The 19,758-nt window shown below is 38.5% G+C and overlaps 1 pseudogene; it reads left to right on the top strand.

Moving 5' to 3' along the window:
- The first annotated feature begins 325 nt into the window (after positions 1–325).
- LOC101039165 (microtubule-associated protein 1S pseudogene) overlaps positions 326–19,758 on the top strand; it is an 83,142-nt pseudogene continuing 63,709 nt past the window's right edge.

Consider the following 19,758-nt stretch of genomic DNA (forward strand, 5'->3'; position numbering starts at 1 on the left):
TTCCATGATGTGACTCAGATCTAACAGTGCCCAGGTCCTTGGATTAGTATCTTGCCAGCTACTCATTTTCAACTGTTCTCTTCTGATTCATAACAAATAGTCAAATATCCTTTAATGAACAGGAAAGTCCTTGATGTTTACTTCCCGTCCTTTCTGACACGTTTGCCAAAACACTACTCATTAACAAATTTTATTTCTCAACTGACCGGCTGTTATGGATTGAATATTTGTGTCCTTCCAACATTCATATGTTGAAGCCCTATCCTTCAAAATGGTGGCATTAGAAGGAGAGATCTTTGGGAGGGAATTATGTTTAGATGAGGTCATGAAGGTCGAGCCTTGGGATGGAATTAGTGTCCTTACCAGAAGAAGAAACACCAGAGCTTCCTCCTCCCTCCATGTGGGGACACAGCAAGGAGGTGGTCATCTGAAAGCCATGGAGAGGGCCCCTCACCAGGACAGGACCATGCTGATGCCCTGGTCTCAGACTTCTGGAACTGTGAGGAATAAATTCTGATGCTTAAGTCACCCAGTCTATGGTATTTTGTTATGGCAGCCTGAATTAAGATACCTCCTTACCCTCCTTTCCACCATTTTCTTTCTCTTTCTCATTGAGCTCATTTTTTCTGGTTCAACCAGTTTTAGTGGTTCTATTTTCCAGGGGACATCTGTAGCTTGCTTCATTTGTATTTTCTGATTAGTCCTTGCACAGATTCATTTGTCTGCTCCAGCACCATTCACTTTTCTCAAACAAAACAATTCTTGTCTCCTCTATTCTACTCCAGCATTCATCAACTTCTCATATACCCCAGGGAAATTCCATTCTCCTGGCAATAGGCAGAAAACTTCCCAGGCACTGCACCAGATATCTTAAATCTGGTTCCTAAACGCCAATGTGCAAATAGAGATGAGTACAAATTGAATGTGGCTGGGGTGAGGTGGCAGAAGAGTAATATTCCTGGGATTCTAGAATACTGAAAGTGGCCATTGACCAAACTCACTGTGCAGAGACAATGCTGTGTGTTTACTTGCTGTTTTGTTTCCCTTCTGGACATAAGAAGCCCTCATTTCCCAGCCTCCTTTGCATCTAAGTGGGGCTGTATGACTAGCTCTATTCAATGACATGTTTGTGAAAGTAATCCATACCACCTTCAGGTTTGGCACTGAGATTGGTACAGCAAAGTGAGGAAGAGATTGGCACAATTAAAGAATGAAGTTCTCTGAGGATTATCCATCAAGATGAAGGCATTAAGAAAAGGTGACTGGCTAAAAGGTTACTAAGCAGACTTTTTTTCCCATGGGGTGAAATTATGGGTTTAGAACTTGAGAAACATTCATATGATGCTCAGTAACTCCTGGTGACATCCACACAGAAGTTCATTTGAGATTCACAATGCACAGAGGAAGATCCTTATTAAAGAAAGACTAACAGAATCACATAAAATAAGAAAAAGAGAAAGTACAGAGAAAAAGTCTAGCTAGAGATCTGCACGAGAAAAGAGAAAATGTGTAGCCAGGGAGCAGGAGCAATTAATATCACTAATGGTTATTTTCAGCAGTGGTCCACATTGGGCTCCCTAGAAAGGAAAACCAACATTTTTCTGGCATGGGAAAAAGAAACTGCCTGATTACAGTAGCTTGGGCAGGCATGGTGGGGTTAATGAATGCTCCTTGTACAGCTTTACTCTTCTGTTATCAACTCCACATCATACTCCTGCCTTCAAAGGTAGTGGGGCTCATGATAGGAGCAAGCTTTGTGCTTATTGGCATTCTCCCCTAAAGACAGTCAGAATCCTGGTTTCTCTATTCCCGGCCTGTAGCAACCACTTGTAAGGTACTGTGTGTGGCAAACTCTGTCCAGCTGATTTCAGTGCAGCAGTAGACAGTCCCATGTGCATTTTCTGTGTCTCACATCAAGCTTGAGTTTCAGCCTCTCTCTGCTTTGCCATCCCAGAGTTTTGTCTGAAGTCATTGCCAGGAAGCAAGCCAGAGGTATAAGGATTTTAACCCTCCTGGAAGCAGCCCTTCAAAGGTAGGGAAGGGAGTCATGAACACATGCTCTAGCCTGCTCTGAGTTGCTTCTACACGGCTCCTCTGAAAGCTCTCAAGGGATCTGAGACCCAGTTGTGCACCATAGGAGCCAGCTCATGAGCCCCCTTCCAGTCTCACATTCCCCACCTTCTCACTTCTTCTGTCTTGATTCATTTCCCATGAAAGGCTCTGTTTCACTCTCTGCTTTTAGGGAAACCCAAGGTTCCAACTAGACTTTCCAACTTCCAGTGTCTTGTCAATAAATCTGCTGTAGTTTCTTCTCTAACCCTTTTTGTTCTTATGGGTTTAGAGTTGTACATCTCTATTGTCATGTCTGTGGGATTAGTAAAAAAGTGGAGGTAGCGTGTGTCTTCAAGCTGCTCCTCTCCCCCTGCTGAGTCCTACCCAATCCTGAGCCTGAATGAAATTTCCTGGATCTTCTCATCAAAAGGTCTCCTCTTTTGCTTTCTCATAACATCTTACATTAGTCTTCATAACACTGAACACAATTTGTAATTTTATCTTTATTTGTTGTTTTACCACTCAACCACTAGAATCTCAGCTCCGTGAATTAGAGTCTACATCTTTTTGTGTAGATCTCTATGTGTTTTTGTTCAATAAACAAAGGACTTTCCACTGTCTGACACGTTCCAAATGGTTCCAATCCCTCTAGCCCTCACTAAAGTAGTTAGGTGACTGCTCAGGTCACCCACATAGAGGCTCTTCTCTATATCTCTCCTTGAAAAGGCTCAGCTTTGAACAGATGCACAATTATGTTATCAAGAGCTAGATGTCAGCCAGAGGAGGACAAAGTTATGCAAGCATGGACATGAGTGGGCAGCTGATATGGGAGATGGAGTTGAAGGAAAGAAAAAGCATCAGGGCACAGAGCTAGGCTTGGTTTACTTTACCCCCTGCTCTGGCTAATCCAGTGCCTGTCTCCTGTTATCTTATAACTTGAATTACTCCATACTTCCGAATTGCCCATAATGCTCCTGGTTCCTGGGGTCCTGATACTCCATTGCTTAGGAACAGGGATTCTCCCACCACGCTGAGGCACCCTGTACCTGCGTGAAGCAGCCTTTCGATACCATCACTGAAGATAATACACAGATACACTGAAGACCACTTTCACAAGACCTTCAGCCACATGGCAAAATATAGTATGAAAATAGTGCCTGCAAAGTAATTTAACTGAAGATTCTTGTGTGAGAGACAAAAATAAGTGATGTTTCAAATAACAGTATCTGAGATATTTTACAGATAGACGAAAGATAGTTTGATTTAAAGAACTATTTAAAGAACTATTAAAATACCACAAAGGGATTGAGAAAGTTTACCCTCCCCCTTTCTAGAAAGTCCTTCATGTGACATCCATCTTCACACTGCCCCTGATTTTAAAATTAGCACATGTATGACATATAATACAACATTTATAAATTAAGGAAGCCCACCTCTTTTAAGTAATATTCTTTAAATCTCCATTTCTGACAGTCCTACTATTTGCACAGTAACTGTAATAGGCGTATTTTTTGGAAAATAGTGAATAAAAACTGACAAGCTATCTGGGGAATCTGAATGTATAATTGATAGGGGCATAAATTAATATGATTAGGCCTTTATTGGGTGCAGTGTCTGCCAAACCTACAAAAGGGGCCTGGAATGAATCACGCTGTGGTTTCGAAGCTGATAGACATCAATATGTAATGTGGATTATCTCAAGCTTTCTCATGTGGTCCGCTTATGACAGCACTGAGCCTAATTGAAATTTTTATCTTTTTGTTGCATACAGACAGTTTTGGCTGGTCACTTCCTTTGGAAAGAGGAACAAACCAGGTGATTAACAAAAATCAAGGTTTTCAGTGAAGGTCTTAATAAAATTGTTTTATAAAGGTTTTAGAAATTAGTGTTTTGTAAAGCCACTCTGGAGAACTTGACTTCTGGAAATTCCTTTGCACCTTGATTTTCTGAATATTAAGCAGGCATGTCCAAACCAAAGTAACAAAGACACTGAAGATTCTGTCACTTCTGTGGAAATTGATGGGTTCTTCATAAAATTGTGGCTTATAGTTTAGCCTTTTCTGACGTTGTGCAAAACCATTTCTTAATTACAATGATAAAACATATCTTTGTAGAATAATATCCATGTTTCCATAACAAAATTAAAATAATTTTTCCTTTGATTCTAAACAACAAACATGTGCTTCAGTTAAATAATCATCCCTGCTTATTCGTATTCTTGCTAATACACATGGCTTCCCACTGTATGTTTTACATTGTAATTCTATAATCAAAAACAGGAGGTCAAAGTTGTTATAGTTACAGAAGGACATGTTAAGTTTCAGAGATCAAAGCACTTACATCTGTGATTTTTCCAGAACTTCATCCTTTTATAGTACATAAAATATTAGTGGGATTTTACATCTGCCCTTGGCAGTAATAAGTTTAATATATGAAACAAGTTCAATATGATTTTGGGGAACATTTGTGTATTGCAACTAGAAAGGTCAGTATGTTTTATGTACTTTGTGATAAAAGTAAGTGTTGATATCTAGGGACTGGACAATGAAAACTAATGAAGCGTTGGAACTTTCTTGGTGACCTCACGAAGCAATTTACGATCCTTTTATCGCCCTAATATGATGTTGTCATAAAAATGATCTTTTAATTAAATGTAACAGGAAAACTCTGCACCCTCATCGAGTGTGTCTGGTCCTGGTGAGTTAACATTTTTAATAGCATACCTTCAGCAGGCAGCAATGTTGGATTTATAAAATATGGTTCCTCTCAAACACTTGCAAAGCTATAATCTCATTGCTGAAGAGCAAAAGGAAAACGAGGAGTTACTCTTGTAGAAAGTTAGTGGAGTATCATGGAAAGACAATTGGCTTAGTACAGAAATGGCCTATCACACACTAAGCTCCTGCAATATGCCAGGCATTCTGCCAAAAACTTTACCATAACTTTTATTTCATGTAGTTTGACCTTGTTCTCTAGAGAACTGGATTCTGTATCTGACTCTGCTACTATTTGCTTGTATGATTTTGGGCACAGAATCCTACCTTCCGTTTTCTCTTCCGTAAATGGAGTGAGAGAGAAAAGAATTGCACCAGATGGTCTCTAATTTCAGCATTCAATTTTATAGAAGCAAAAGAATAAGGAAAGAAAAGTGAGGATGAATCAGAGCAAGGGACATTATTGAAGGTTACCATGAACCATCCATAGTCCTGGGTTTTACTGACATAGACGATCAAGGTATGGTTCCTGACACAGAAGAACTTGGAGTCTTGTGAGGGAAATACAATGTTAATATAAAAGGTAAGTGTACTGGAAAAGGCAAGCCCAGAAGGCTATGAAAACAGAGGAGGTAGTGTAGGTCAAATGAAATGTTTAGGGATGGCTTCTGGAGAAGATGATGACTAGCTAAGCTTAAGTAATGAGGAATGGAAGTTGAGTGAAGAAAACTAGGATTGATGTCCCTGGCAGAGGGAAATAGAGAAGTAAAATGGCCTGGTGTATTCAAGGAACTGCAAGTGGTTTGCTATTACTAGGGCATGCCATACAAAGTAGATAACAGGGGGAGCAGAAATGGAAGAGAGACGGGGGAGCCAGTCTAAGAACATTCTTGCAAGCTGGGCTAAGGAGCATGGACTTTACCCACAGGAAATGGGAAGCCACAGATGGTCAGGCTGAGTTTTAGAAGGATGAGTCTACCTACAAGAAGAGGGAAATTTAAAAACAGGACAAAAACGGAGACAGGGAGATTAAAAGGCTACTGTAGCATTTGTTGAAAAGATAATGAGCCCTGAACTAGAGAAATGGAATGGGTGTTGAGGGGAAGAGGCAGATATGAGAAACATTTAGAAGGTAAAATCAGTAGGACTTGGGCTTAACTTGATATAGAATTAGTCTAGGGAGAAGGGCCAACTCCTTCAATTTAAAAAAACTGAAAGTCATTTAATCTAGTGGAAAAAGTCAATTGACTCTTTGTTATGGTGGTCAAAAATTAAAAAGTTGGTTAATTTAAATCTTCATATTTTACCAAGTAGTTGGCATGGGTCTAACTATCAGTTGTCTACCACAGAGGCCAGTGGTAAAGAATGCCTATTTTGGCCGGGCGCGGTGGCTCAAGCCTGTAATCCCAGCACTTTGGGAGGCTGAGGCGGGTGGATCACGAGGTCAAGAAATCGAGACCATCCAGGTCAACATGGTGAAACCCTGTCTCTCGTAAAAATACAAAAAATTAGCTGGGCATGGTGGCACGTGCCTGTATTCCCAGCTACTCAGGAGGCTGAAGCAGGAGAATTGCCTGAACCCAGGAGGCAGAGGTTGCGGTGAGCCGAGATCATGCCATTGCACTCCAGCCTAGGTAACAAGAGCGAAACTCCGTCTCAAAAAAAAAAAAAGAATGCCTATTTTACCACTACTTTGTAGCTGGATAAATGGAAGTCCTTGATAATAAAATGATGCACCCCAATGATGGTGGGCGAAGAGAACGAAGTGAGCTCTCCCAGTTTCCAGTTCATACAGTTGCTCTTTGTGTAATAGGGCTCTTCTGTGACAGAAGGACTTAAAGCAATTATTTCCAATTTGTATTATTAGCATTCATAATTCTAAAAATATTGTTTTCTCTGCTAACGTAGATATTTTCCCAGGTAAAATTCCTTAGTAGAACAGTTCTCTGTAGTAAAAATTGTCCTTAGTAAGTAAAATTCAGGTGCTCAAATATTTGCCTGAAGAGTGCCGTGCTTTAGCTATAACACTACAGAAACGTGGATACATTTTAAATATCAGCACCCTTCAATTTGAAACACGTAGCCCCAAATAATTCACTATTATAAAACACTCTTTTACATGAGATGTGTTCCATTCACAGGAGGATTCTAGAGAGTGTGACTGACTTCTGATTTTCCACAGCCATTGGGTAAACTGTAAGCATGGATAATTGGGGAAAAAAAAAAAAAAAATCCCAAGTCTCACTCTAACTAATCTTTTCAGTCTCCTCATGTACCACCTCTTTTACCGGAGCTCCCATCATGTAATAAAATTGACCTACTTGAATTTTGTCTTTTTCTCCCTTCAAGACCTGTGGACGATTTCTTCCTGGGACACTAGGGGATATGAAACACAAAGACCTCACACATTAGCTGCAATAGTTAATTTTATGTGTCAGCTTGCCTGGGGTCAACGATGTCCGGATAGCTGGTAAAACATTATCTTGGAATATTGTGAGATTGTTTCTGGAAGAGACTAGCATTTGAATCAGTAGGCTGAATAAAAAAGATGACCTTCTCTCATTTAGATGGGCTTCATTTAATTCAATGAGGTCCACAATAGGAATAGAAAGGCAGAGGGGGAATTTTTCTCCTCTCTCTGTTTGAGTTGTGACATCCACCTTCTCCTGCCTTGGACTGACACTTCTGGCACTTGGGATTTGGGACTTAGGACTTAGACCAAGACTTACGCAATTGGCTCTCTTGGTTCTCAAGCCTTTGAGCTTGGGCTGAAACACTATCAGTGGCTTTCCTGGACCTCCAGCTTGCCGACAGCAGATTGTGGGACTTTTTAGCCTTCATAATCGTGCAAACCAATTCCTATTTTATGTATCCTATTGATTCTGCTTCTCTGGAGAACCTTGGCTAATACATTAGCAAACAAGGTACTATTTAGCAAAGACCATACATTATATTTAGAAAGTTGCTGAAAAAATCCATTAACTCTGCACTCTATCTTTTAATCTTCTTCTGAGCTATGAAATCCTAACAACTCAAATCAACATTCTCTCAGCCCTGTGTTAACACAGGAATTTCTCAGGGACTGGGGTCAATGGTCCAGGAATTAAAATCGGGTAGGAAATAGCAACATACGGCCGTGGCCACTGGGTTGGAATGTGAATGTTAATAACACAGTACATTTGGTGCCTTGATACGTAAGTTTTATTCAGCATGATTCTATTATTTTCTCTCAAAAGGATGGCAACAAATGGATTCCACAGGACAGTTTTCATAGTGACCCTGTCTCTACTCTTACTGTGACCCTGTCTCTACTCTTACTGGTTCAAGCTCATTTTATGTCTTGATTAGACTCTTTGAAACATCTTAAATGATCTCTTTGCTTTTCTAATACCTTTAGAATAATTTGCACTCTATGCTGCAAGAATTATGATCTTTGACTTAACTTGTTCCCAGAGACATTTCAGTATCTTTCTATGGTTTATACAATAAGACCTAAATTTCTGTACTGGCTTATGAGCCGTTTATGGCTCAGCCAATGCTTCTGTGTTCAGCCTTATGTCCTGCCACTTTCCACTCCTGAGTTTCGGCCAAGTTAAAGCACCAGTAGGTCTTGAAAGATACGACCTTCTTTTATGCCTCCCCACACTAGCATAATGCCTTCTTACTAATTCTTCAAGAGCCAGCTGGCCAGCAATACTGTAAGAATCTTGGAAAAAGTTAAGACATGAAGGCCAGACAGTCATGAGCTGGAATATCGTCTCCACTACTGACTGGCTGCATGAACTGGAAGGAATTGCTTAAGTCTCTAACCAGCGGAGTCCTCACTGAAAAAAATAACAGTAGTATCTACATTATAAGAATTATGGAAGAATCAAAAAATGAATGTATGTAAAACTTACAGTACAGTGCCTGGCACTTAGTAAGGACTCAAAATATTAGATTTGACAATATTATTAGGAACTTTTAATCATTCTTTTATGCCTCTCCTAAGTCCAGATAAGTGGTCTACCAGCCATATTCCCAGACAGTTGCTGTAATTGTTTGAATGTCTGTCTCTTCTTACAGGCTCTGTGGGATGTGTGCGTCTCACGTGGAAGCTCAGGACCTGTCTTTGAATGAATTAATGAGGAAATGGAAAACTTCACTCTACTGCTTCTGTAAATGTAGAATAAGGTATATTTTTTTTCAGATCCATTACAACTCAGTGAGAATTCCTTATGACAGTTTATAGCACATTATCAATCTCCCCTTTATTGGAAAATGGACTTTAAATTTTTTTCAAGAATATGTGAAGGACAGCTAATGAGCCCATGTTTCATTGATTTGAATCACATATACTGCTTTCTATAAAATAATTATTTTTTACAGCACATTTTAGCAAACTACATGGTATCTTGGTAGTGGAAGTGATGGTGTTATTCTGTGTTTATTTAGCCATTTTCTCTAATCTTCCTCCCTGTTACTTATTACTACATTCTATTTAACTCTACTGTTTGCTTTAGCTGTTTTTATATCTTTCTATCATGTATTTTAGTCAAGTGGGGTGAGGTTTGTAGAACAAGAAGTGAAAGAGCCTTAGAAGACAAACACAGTAGACATTGTTTGAGAGTGTCTACTCTACCATCTTGAGACAAAAGTTGACTTTCTTTTTAATTTAATTCCATTAATATATAATAATACATGTAATAAAAATGTTATTTTTATTGCCAAAAGGAAACCATAGAGACACCGAAGCTCCCTAGAACTCTCAGATCCTTTTCTGTGCTATGTTTGTACATGTATGCATACATGTATATGCATATTTATTTTTAATCATTTTTTAAATTGAATTCCTAATATTTTTTCTGAGTTTTTAATATGCAACACTATCATTTAGAAATCTTTTCATGTTAATAGGTATATAACTTTTAGTTTTTAAACTTTTGTATAGCATTCTATAATATGGCTACACTGTGATTTATTGGCCATCTACTCTTGGTAGACATTTATGTTAGTTCCTTTTTCTTTTATACTGTAGCAAACAGGGCTACAATAATAACATTTCTAATTTTGTCTTCTTTTATAAGGGATCTATATTTCTCTAGAGTTTATGCTAAGAAGTAGAATTTCTATGTCTCAGTGTTTAAGAAAATATAAATGTATTCTTATTTTTAATAAGAATAAAATCATATGGTACAAAATTCAGAAGTTATGAAAGGGTATTAAGAAATCTGCATTTTCTGCTTTCTCAAGCTTGAAACACTTACCCCTGTGGAGCTGAGACACCAAGGAGTCCAGCCCATATGGAGAAGACATATGGAGGAGAACCAAGGTGCTCTAGTCAGCAGTCCCAGATAAATTGCCAGATTACAGTCAGAACCAGCCAACAGTCAGATGAATGGGCCATTGAGTGCTCCAGCCTACTCAGGTACCCAGACGACTATAGCCCAGCCCCCACCTCCAGATGAACCACTCTGCTGAGCCCCATCAACTCTCAGAATCATGAGAAATAGTAAACCATTGTTATTTCAAGCTGCTAGGTTCTAAGGTGATTTCTCTTCCCTTCATACTATGAGTATAGAGATTCAAGGTGCCCTAAATATATGCTGAAAGAGTGATTTTTAATTGAATAACAAAGATGTTAAAAATATTATCTCAGCATAATTTTAATTCCCAATTTTATTATGAGTGGAGTTGAACATATTTTTATATTTCACTTTTTAAATGAAGTTGTATCAAAGTTCAGTCACCACTGGCCTAACTGCCACAAATATCTCTCTTCCTCACTCCCTGTGAAATATACCTCAGTTTTTTTTTTTTTCTGAGTCCCTGAAAGAGTACCTCCCACAAAAACATACACCCTGCAGTCACCAGGCAGTATCTTCCCCAGTTGCTCTTTCCTGTTTTATCCCTTCCCTCTAACATGGCTTGTGAAATCCCAGGAAGAAGTCTCAGTGTTCATACTGCCATGCACATTTTCATCCCACCCAGACCCAAAACTTTTCTACTGCTTATAAAACAAAATCTATGCTTATTAATAGTTGATAACATTACTGGGAAGCCTTGGAGGATGGTTGTTAGCACTAACATTTTTAGGGCTCTAGCTCTGCCATCCATGAAGTCCCTGTGACATTTAGAGAGCTCAAAGTGGATTAACTCAACGTTCTCATTTTAGATATAAGACAACTGCTCCTACACAGATTGAGATATTGATTCCGTGTTACAAAATAAGTCAGTAGTAATTTTAGGATTAGGGTGAGGCTCTTGACTTCAGTTCAATATTCTATACATCAACTACCTATAATTTTGAGTAAATTAGGCCAGGCATGGTGGTTCACACTTGTAATCCCAGAACTTTGGGAAGCCGAGGTGGCGGATTGATTTGAGCTCCAGAGTTCAAGCCCAGCCTGGCCAACATGGCAAAACTCCATCTCTACAAAAAATATAAAAATTAACTGGGCGTGGTAGCACACGCCTGTGGTACCAGCCACTTGGGAGGCTGAGCCTGGAGAATCGCTTGAGCCTGGGAGGTGGAATTTGCAGTGAGCCAAGATCATACCACTGCATGCACTTCAGCCTGGGTGACAGAATGAGATGCTGTGAAAGAAAGAAAGAGGGAGAGAAAGAGGGAGGGAGGGAGGGAGGAAGGTGGGGGGGGGGGAGAGAGAGAGAGAGAGAGAGAGAGAGAGAGAGAGAGCGAGAAGGCTAAAAACAATTTGAGTATAAAAAATTTGAGTAAACTTTTTTATATTTTACTTTTCATTCTGTCCTAGAAAGTCTCCTATAGCCTTTGTTCACTATTAATTGGCACTCTTGGTTACATATGATGGAAACTTAGACTAGTTTAAACATAAGAGAAACATATATTGGCTGTAGTAACTGTAAAGTCCCTGCATGGTGGGGTTCCAATGCCCACAATGTATTGTCAGGGCTCTGTTTGTTTTCATCTCTCAGTTTTGCTTTTAGCTCTTGGCTATATTCCCAGGCAGGCTCTTTCTATGAGGCATAAAGAAAGCTACCAAGAGTTTAAGTTTTATACAGTCTTTTTACCTCACAATGTCCTGATGGCCTGCTTGGGTCACATGACCTTCCATGAATCAAATATCATAGCTAAAGGGCTGAAATACTCTGCCCGGGCCTGGGTTATAAGCCCACCCCTGGGGCCTGGGGTAAGAGTAGGACAATATCATACCTAATTTATGCTGAGTGAACTGGGTAATTGCAACATAGGGGAGGTGTGGTATACAAGAAAAAGAGTATGAAGCAGATAAACAAGGAATTTTCTACTACCTGTATTAATATTTCTCTGGTCTCCTTTCTACTGGAGATCGCATTAATAACGATCTGGTACTTTGTTGAAGTTTCTGAACTTTTTTGGATGAGCTTTCTTAACTAAAACCTTAGAAGGCAATTTAATTACTGAATCAGGATTTGTATGGTCTCTGCCCTTGTTCTGGATGAGGCAAGAGGAGGAAAATGATGCACGCCAGCAGACAGCTGGTACTACTCAGATTCTGACTGAGCGTCTGCATTTCACTGGGCAGTTACGAAAACACACAACTTACACAACCATGTGCAGCAGCTCTGCTCATCACTCTTCAGTATCCTCATAGTTAAATAATCTTCAAACCAAAATTGTCATCTTTACAGCGTTTTCTTTATAAATTAGATTTATCAAAGTATAATTTTTGTAAAATAGAATTTACTCACTTGAGACAGTATCAGTCTCATGAGAATTTAACAGGTAGCAACCCCCAACATCAAGATATAGAACATTTCCATCATCCCGAAAATTTCCCTGTGCTCTCAGTCAGTCAACCCTTTATCCCTATGTCTGGCTTTTAACTACGTCTCACTTGTTTTCAGTCACTATAGTTTTACCTATTAGAGAATTTTATGTAATAGAAAGTATATGGTCTTTCACCCAGGATTTCTTTCACTTAGTATGATACTTTTAAAATTCAAATATATTGTTGTGTGTATTTGTAGTCTGCATTGTATTATATGCATATACCACAATTTGTGTATTTACCAGCTGATAGTAATTTGGGTTCTTTCCAGCTTTTGGCTATTATGAATAAAGCTACTATGAACATTCATGTACAACTTTTCATGTGAGACATATGTTTTTATTCCTCTCAGGTAAGTATCTAGCAGTGGAATTGTTGAATTTTAAGGTAGATATATACTTAACTTTATAAGAAACTGCCAAACTATTTTCCAAAGTGTTGTTATCATTTTGCATCCAGCCAGTAGCATATGAGATTTCCACATGCTGCACATGTTTGTCAACACTGGGTATTATCAGATTTTTAACTGTAGCTGTTCTAGGGAATGTATTAATATTTCATGGTGGTTTCAGTTTTCATTTCCTTAGTTAGACTAAGGAAATTAGTCTTCATAACTGTTGATGTGAGTGTATCTCACATAGTGGCTTATCGGCCACTTAGATATCTTCTTTGGTGAAATATCTTCAAATATTTTGCCCTTTTTAAAAATTAGGTTGTTTGCTTTATTATAAAGTTGAAAGTTTGCTTTATTTAAGAGTTTTCCATTCAGCCTTACATTGTCTTCACTCGGTGGGAGACATGTTTAAGTTAGCTAGACCTAAGATGAAGAAACAGGACATTGACTATCCCTGGTTCTCTGTTGGAGGAGAAACATTTTCCCCTGCCTCTTCTATATATAGAGGCAGCTCACCTAGAGTTGCCTTTCTGCCTCTTTGCTCATCTTTTCATCAAGAGGGTGAGTTTAAAGAGCTAGCTGATTGGTGAATTTGGGAAAGTTTGTGAGTGTGCTCAATGAAGCTCTTGGCTCTCTGGGATTTGTTGTGTGCAGACTGTGTTATTTCTGCTCCTTTCCACTTTAATCATGCCATAGCCTGTGGTTTTCCAGCCACCACATGTGCCTGGGAGGTTTCATTCAATTCAGAAGATTCTAGCAAGCCCATTTGGTCTTTACACTAAGCTTATAAAAAATCAGCTTTTCCAGTAAGTTCATTGTGGGAGTGATTATTCCATTATTTTTGTCAAATAATGTTACCCAATCAAGGGAATTATTATCCTATCATATTCATACATCTTAACCATGGCAAGATGGGAAGGGTATCACACAGGGAAAGTAGACTATAAAATGGGGATATTGGAAGCTACCCAATACCTTAAACCACAAGAATAAAAAACTATCTGTACTCAGGACAGAAAGATAGATGTAAGAATCTGCTTTTTAAGAGGTTTTAGGTGCAGACAAGCAAATTACAGATGGTGCATATCTTTAAGAACTTAAAGTGTGTTTGGCTGTTCTCATATTGCTATAAAGAATTGCCTGAGGCTGGGTAATTTATAAAGAAAAGAGGTTAAATTGGCTCACGGTTCTGCAGGTTGTACAGGAAGTATGATGCTGGCATCTGCTCAGCTTCTGGGGAGGCCTCAGAAAACTTATAGTCATGGTGAAAGGTGAAGGAGGAGCAGGCACGTCACCTGGTGAAAGAAGGAGCAAAAATGTGCAAGGCGGGGAGGTGTCACACACTTTAAAATGACGAGATTTCACAAGAACTCATTATTGAAAGGACATTGCCAAGGAAGATGGTTTAGTAAACTATTCACCCTCATCCTCCAGTCACGTCCCATCAGGCCACACCTCCAACATTGGGAATTACATTTCAATATAAGATTTGGACAGGGACACACATCCAAACTGTATCACCAAGATAACTTAGATCCCACTTCAACTCCTGGTTTTGAAAATGACCAAAAACCTAGATATTAAAACAGTGATGGAAAACTCCTTTTAGGGCTTAATTTTCCAACTTAATCAATATTCCATATTTATATTCATGTAGTCATTAGCTAACTGTACATTTTTGCTGTCTTTGCCAGTATTTCTAACAGTCATTTGCCCCCTTGCTTTGCCATTCTTGTAGGTTTATACTTCTATTATTTATTTCTTTTTCATAGAAATCTTGTAATATCTGCCTTGTGACTTATAAAATCTATTTTTATACCAAACAATTCAAGATGGATAATTTCTAAGGATCCATGCAGTCAACCTAGTTTGGCAGATCTCTAGGAAACAGATTACAAAACACCACTAAAGTCTAAACGAAATTTCTCCCAGACTGAAGACTCACAATCTGGCTACATGTGGGCCAGTTTCTCTGGTGCAGGTTCACAAGCAGGTTACCTTCAGGTGTCTGTCAGTTCTGTGATGATGAGCTCCAGTCACTTTTTTAGGGGTGACCAGACATCCGGGTTTTCTCAGAACCATCTCAATTTATGCCTATTGTCCTGGTATAATTATTCCCTATGCACTTTTCACTCTCAAAAATGTCCCAGTTTGGACAAGAAATTATATGGTCACTCCATGATGTATTGCACTATACATTCCAAATTAGAACAATACTTCACGCACACACACACACACACTCACACATGAAAATAGCAAATGTAAGTATTAAATCCAAACTCAGCTTATATGCAACATTCAAATTGTTTGACAAATTTGACTCTATGCTTTCTGAATTCCATTATGCATTTTATGGGCTTATTTCCATAGTTAATAATAAAGCTTTTTTAATTAAAAAAAATTTACAAGCCTACCAGTTAAGTATTTCTATCTACCCAAACTAAGATAATCAAGTAATGTATTCTGAAACTATGCATGTATCAATAATATATATTATTAGATCTCCACTTTTCATTTCTGTTAAGTTGTACAAGATCAGAAATGCTCTACCATGATCTGTGATTTTAAAGACAATTATGGATCATAATAAGGTTGAGAAGGGAGAAAGAGACCGAGAGGAGACACTGAAGGGGTAAGTTAACATGGAGGACATATGTATATCTAGGTCAAAGAAAACTGTGGGTTCAAAGCTTGACAGCAGATAATTAAGAGGTAATACCCTTCAAGCACTCCATGGGTAAGTTCACCCAAGCAGCTAGGATCAAACATCAGGAAAAGAACACAAGATGAAGAATGTAGAAATACCATGGAAATCAAGTAAAATCTCATGGTGAAACAGTCATTTGCCCAAACTTAACTGATTATTTTCCTCCCCACTCTGGTAGAATAAAATTTCTGATTGTTATAGGATGAAATACTTGCTAAGGAAGGTAACTGAAGGTAGATGACCTGGTTTGGTGAGGGATCAGGCACTATTTTTACTGGAGACAGTATCTGGAATGCCTTTATTTACTGAATATACTTTTAACAACTATTTAAGTAACTGTTATGCTTCCATTTTGTGCTATGTGGTGGATGTACAATTAAGAGAAAAAAAAGAAAACTACAATAATGATAACAAATAATAAAATCACTTCTCTTAAAGAGCTTATTGTCTAGTCCTTTAACTTTAGATTTCATTCTGTTGCTAAATATACATTTCAAATTTTACTCGATTGAATAAGCATGATACTTTTATGACTTAAATGTCTAGTTAATTATTTAGAAAATCTTCAAAATTTTTTTGGGGCAATGGATCTCTTTTGGTCATTGTCCTGGGTGCTAGGACTAATGCCTGAGAATCTCTCATTGTAAGCTAAAGCTCTAAAATGATATTTAAGCACAGTCTAAATATAAGCACAATGCTGTATTATTGGGTGAAAGTGTTCATTTTCAAGAGACTCTTTTTTCCAAAAAGCTCCAGACAATTACACATTCATTGCTTTCCTTAAGTGCTATCAGTTACATAGCCGCCACATAGTATTTCAACATGAGGTTAATTGCAGCTAAAGAAAAGTTTATGATTAGTCCAGATAGGTATTTTTCTTCATTGTCTAATACCATAAATCCATTAAATTCCTATCCATCTTGTCATCCTCTCCTTGAAGACTTGGTTATATGACCTGCAATACTAGTTCAGTTTCATGATTATAATTGTGATTGGCAGAGAGCTTTCAGAGTTGCAATAAATTTTGCTACAGTCAGAGAGGAATTTGGTACCACCCCAGTTCCGTTGTGAAATCTGAATTTTTAACTATCTTATTACTGGTGAACAGTCTCATTTGGAGGAAAGAAACAAAGCAATGAATGTGTAATTGTTTGGAGCTTTTGGGGAAAGAAAGAGCTCATAAAAATAAACATTTTTACCAAATAATATAATATTGTGCTTAACTTTATAATGTGCTTAAAATACTATTTTAGAGCTTTAACTTACAGTGACAGATTTTTAAGCATTCATCCAAGCACCAAGGACAGTGACAAAAACATATTCAGTACCCCCTAGGTTTTTGCTAAATAATTAACTGGGCATATAAATCATAAGAAAGGTGTTATGCTTATCCAATTCTTCTGGCTTATTCTTCTGGCTTTGATAATTCCAGAAATTTGCCTTGGAGGACAAGGTTTCAAATAGTTTATAGATACGTGACTTGTCATCTTATTTGTCGCTGAAGCATACCACTGTCTTTAACCCGATATTCTGGAATTATCCCTGTGTCCTTGGATTGTTTTCATGGCCCACAGATAATCCTGGGATATAGGGGAGGCAGTAGGACTCTTGTCAGTGGAAGTTATCAACACAGTTTCCTCCACTCTATTTTTCATTTCTTTCAAAAAGCATATTTCAGGGACTTTCTGGTGTTATGTGTATCCGTGTGTGTGTGTGTGTGTGTGTGTTTACAAACAAGTAGCCCATATGCCCATGATACATGTGTTCCTCCTTGAAATTTCAGTTGTTGACATGCTGGAAAAATTGGGTACGTAAATTATTTCTGGCCCTAGGCACTTTAACTTGAACGGCCAGCACTTACGCTGTTGGCCACCATAGGTCTCCCTGCCCTTGGCAGCATTACGGGGGTAATATTTTTTAACATGGATGAACAGCTCTTGAAAATTTCTCCAATGTATTAAGCATGAACAAGCCTTTCTTCAACATCAGGCCTGCATGTCTTCCCTTCACATTTATTTCTCTACAACAAACATATTTATTGGGGCCATTATGAGAAAAATCTCCCTCTCCATAAATGTTTGTCTTCCCCTTTGTCCCTTTTATAGGATCGTGAAGAAATGATGGAAGGTCTTGTTGGGTGGTTGTGTGTGCCTGTATGCTTCCCCTCACCACCGCCCCCCCCACCCCCAGTGAAATCCCTTTTATTGTATGATTGGCATAAAGTCTTTTATTTTTAGGCCAAACACTATGTTTTGGTAGTTTGCTTTGGAGTGAGGAATGGGCTAAGTGACAAAATAGGAGATAAGCAAGACTTAAGAAGTTAATGAAAAATGCAGTATTCTCTGTAACAGCATTTGCCAAACATTTCTCCCTTTACTGTACCCATTAGTGTCACTAAAATGTACCTTGGCGTTACTGTTTTCACTGATCATGCTCTAGCCAAGGAGCTGCCCAGGATCAGTTTAAATTGTGGAAGTGAGATAAATGAATGCTGAGATATTAATTAATTCTTCAAAATTTTTGTGGTTCTACATATAGCCAATAGAAAAGTAATCAAATTTTCTGACAATCACCAAGAGCAGTTATCTCTGTGGTACAGGACAATATTGTTCAGATGGCCTGATGTGTGTTTCACAGCATTTTGGTTCATAATTAAAATAAAATTTAGGGTACATTTGAATCCTGTTTGTGTGAATAATGATCATTTATGATTCTGTGGAATCTAGGATGGGGCTGGACAATCTAAGGACAAGTTTTACACTGTAGCCTTAGGGAATAAAGAAAGCTGCTATTATAATTACAGGCATACTTTGGAGATATTGTGGGTTTGGTTCTAGATCACCACTAATATGGTTTAGCTGTAACCCCACCCAAATCTCATCTTTAATTTTAACTCCCATAATCCCCGTGTGTCATGGGAGGGACCTGGTAGGAGGTAATTGAATCATGGGGTGAGTTTTTCCTGTGCTGTTCTCATGATAGTGAATAAGTCTCAGAAGAACTGATGGTTTTATAAAGAGTAGTTCTCTGCTGGGCATGGTGGCTCATGTCTGTAATCCCAGCACTTTGGGAGGCCGAGGCAGGAGGGTCACCTGAAGTCAGGAGTTTTGAGACCAGCCTGGCCAACATGGTGAAACCCCGTCTCTACTAAAAATACAAAAATTAGCTGGGTGTGGTGGCAGACACCTGTAATCTCAGCTACTTGGGAGGCTGAGGCAGAAGAATCATTTGAACCCAGGAGACAGAGTTTACAGTGAGCCAAGATCTCACCACTGCACTCCAACCTGGGTGACAAGAGTGAGACGTAATCTCAAAAAAAAAAAAAAAGAGAGCAGTTCCCCTGCACACGATCTTGCCTGCCGCCATGTAAGACATGCTTTTGCTTGTCCTTCACCATCCACCATGATTGTGAGGCCTCCCCAACCATATGGAACTGTGAATATATTAAATCTCTTTTTCTTCATAAATTAACCATGGTCAGTTATTTCTTCATAGCAGTCTGAGAACAGATTCATACAACCACAATAAAGTAAACATCACAATAGAGCAAATCATGTAAATTTTTTGTTTCCTAGTGTATATGAGAGTTATATTTACACTATGCTGTGGTCTATTAAGTATGCAATATCATCATGTCTAAAAATGATGTACCTACCTTAATTAAAATATTTTATTGTTAAAAAAGACTGACAGTCAACTGGTCCTTCAGCAAGTTGTGACTTTTCTGCTGTTGGAAAGTCTTGCCCTGATGCTGATGATTGCTAACTGATCAGGGTGCTGGTTGTGGAAATTTGGGGTGCCTCTGACAATTTCTTGAAATAAAACAAGTGTGAAGTTTGTCTCCTTGATTGATTCTTCCTTTCATGAAAGATTTCATTGTTGTATGCAATGCTATTTGATAGCATTTCACCAAGAGCAGAACTTTTTTCAAAATCAGAGTCAATTTTCTCAGACTCTGCTGCTGCATTATCAACTAAGTTTATGTAATGTTCTAAATTCTTCCTTGTCATTTTAACAGTGTTCACAGCATCTTCACCAGGAAAACATCTCCATCTCAAGAAACCATTCTCTGCCCATCAATAAGAAGCAACATCTCATCTATTCAAGTTTTATCATGAGACT

This window comes from Saimiri boliviensis, chromosome 14 (genome assembly GCF_048565385.1).
Source record: "Saimiri boliviensis isolate mSaiBol1 chromosome 14, mSaiBol1.pri, whole genome shotgun sequence".
NCBI classification, from domain to species: domain Eukaryota; kingdom Metazoa; phylum Chordata; class Mammalia; order Primates; family Cebidae; genus Saimiri; species Saimiri boliviensis.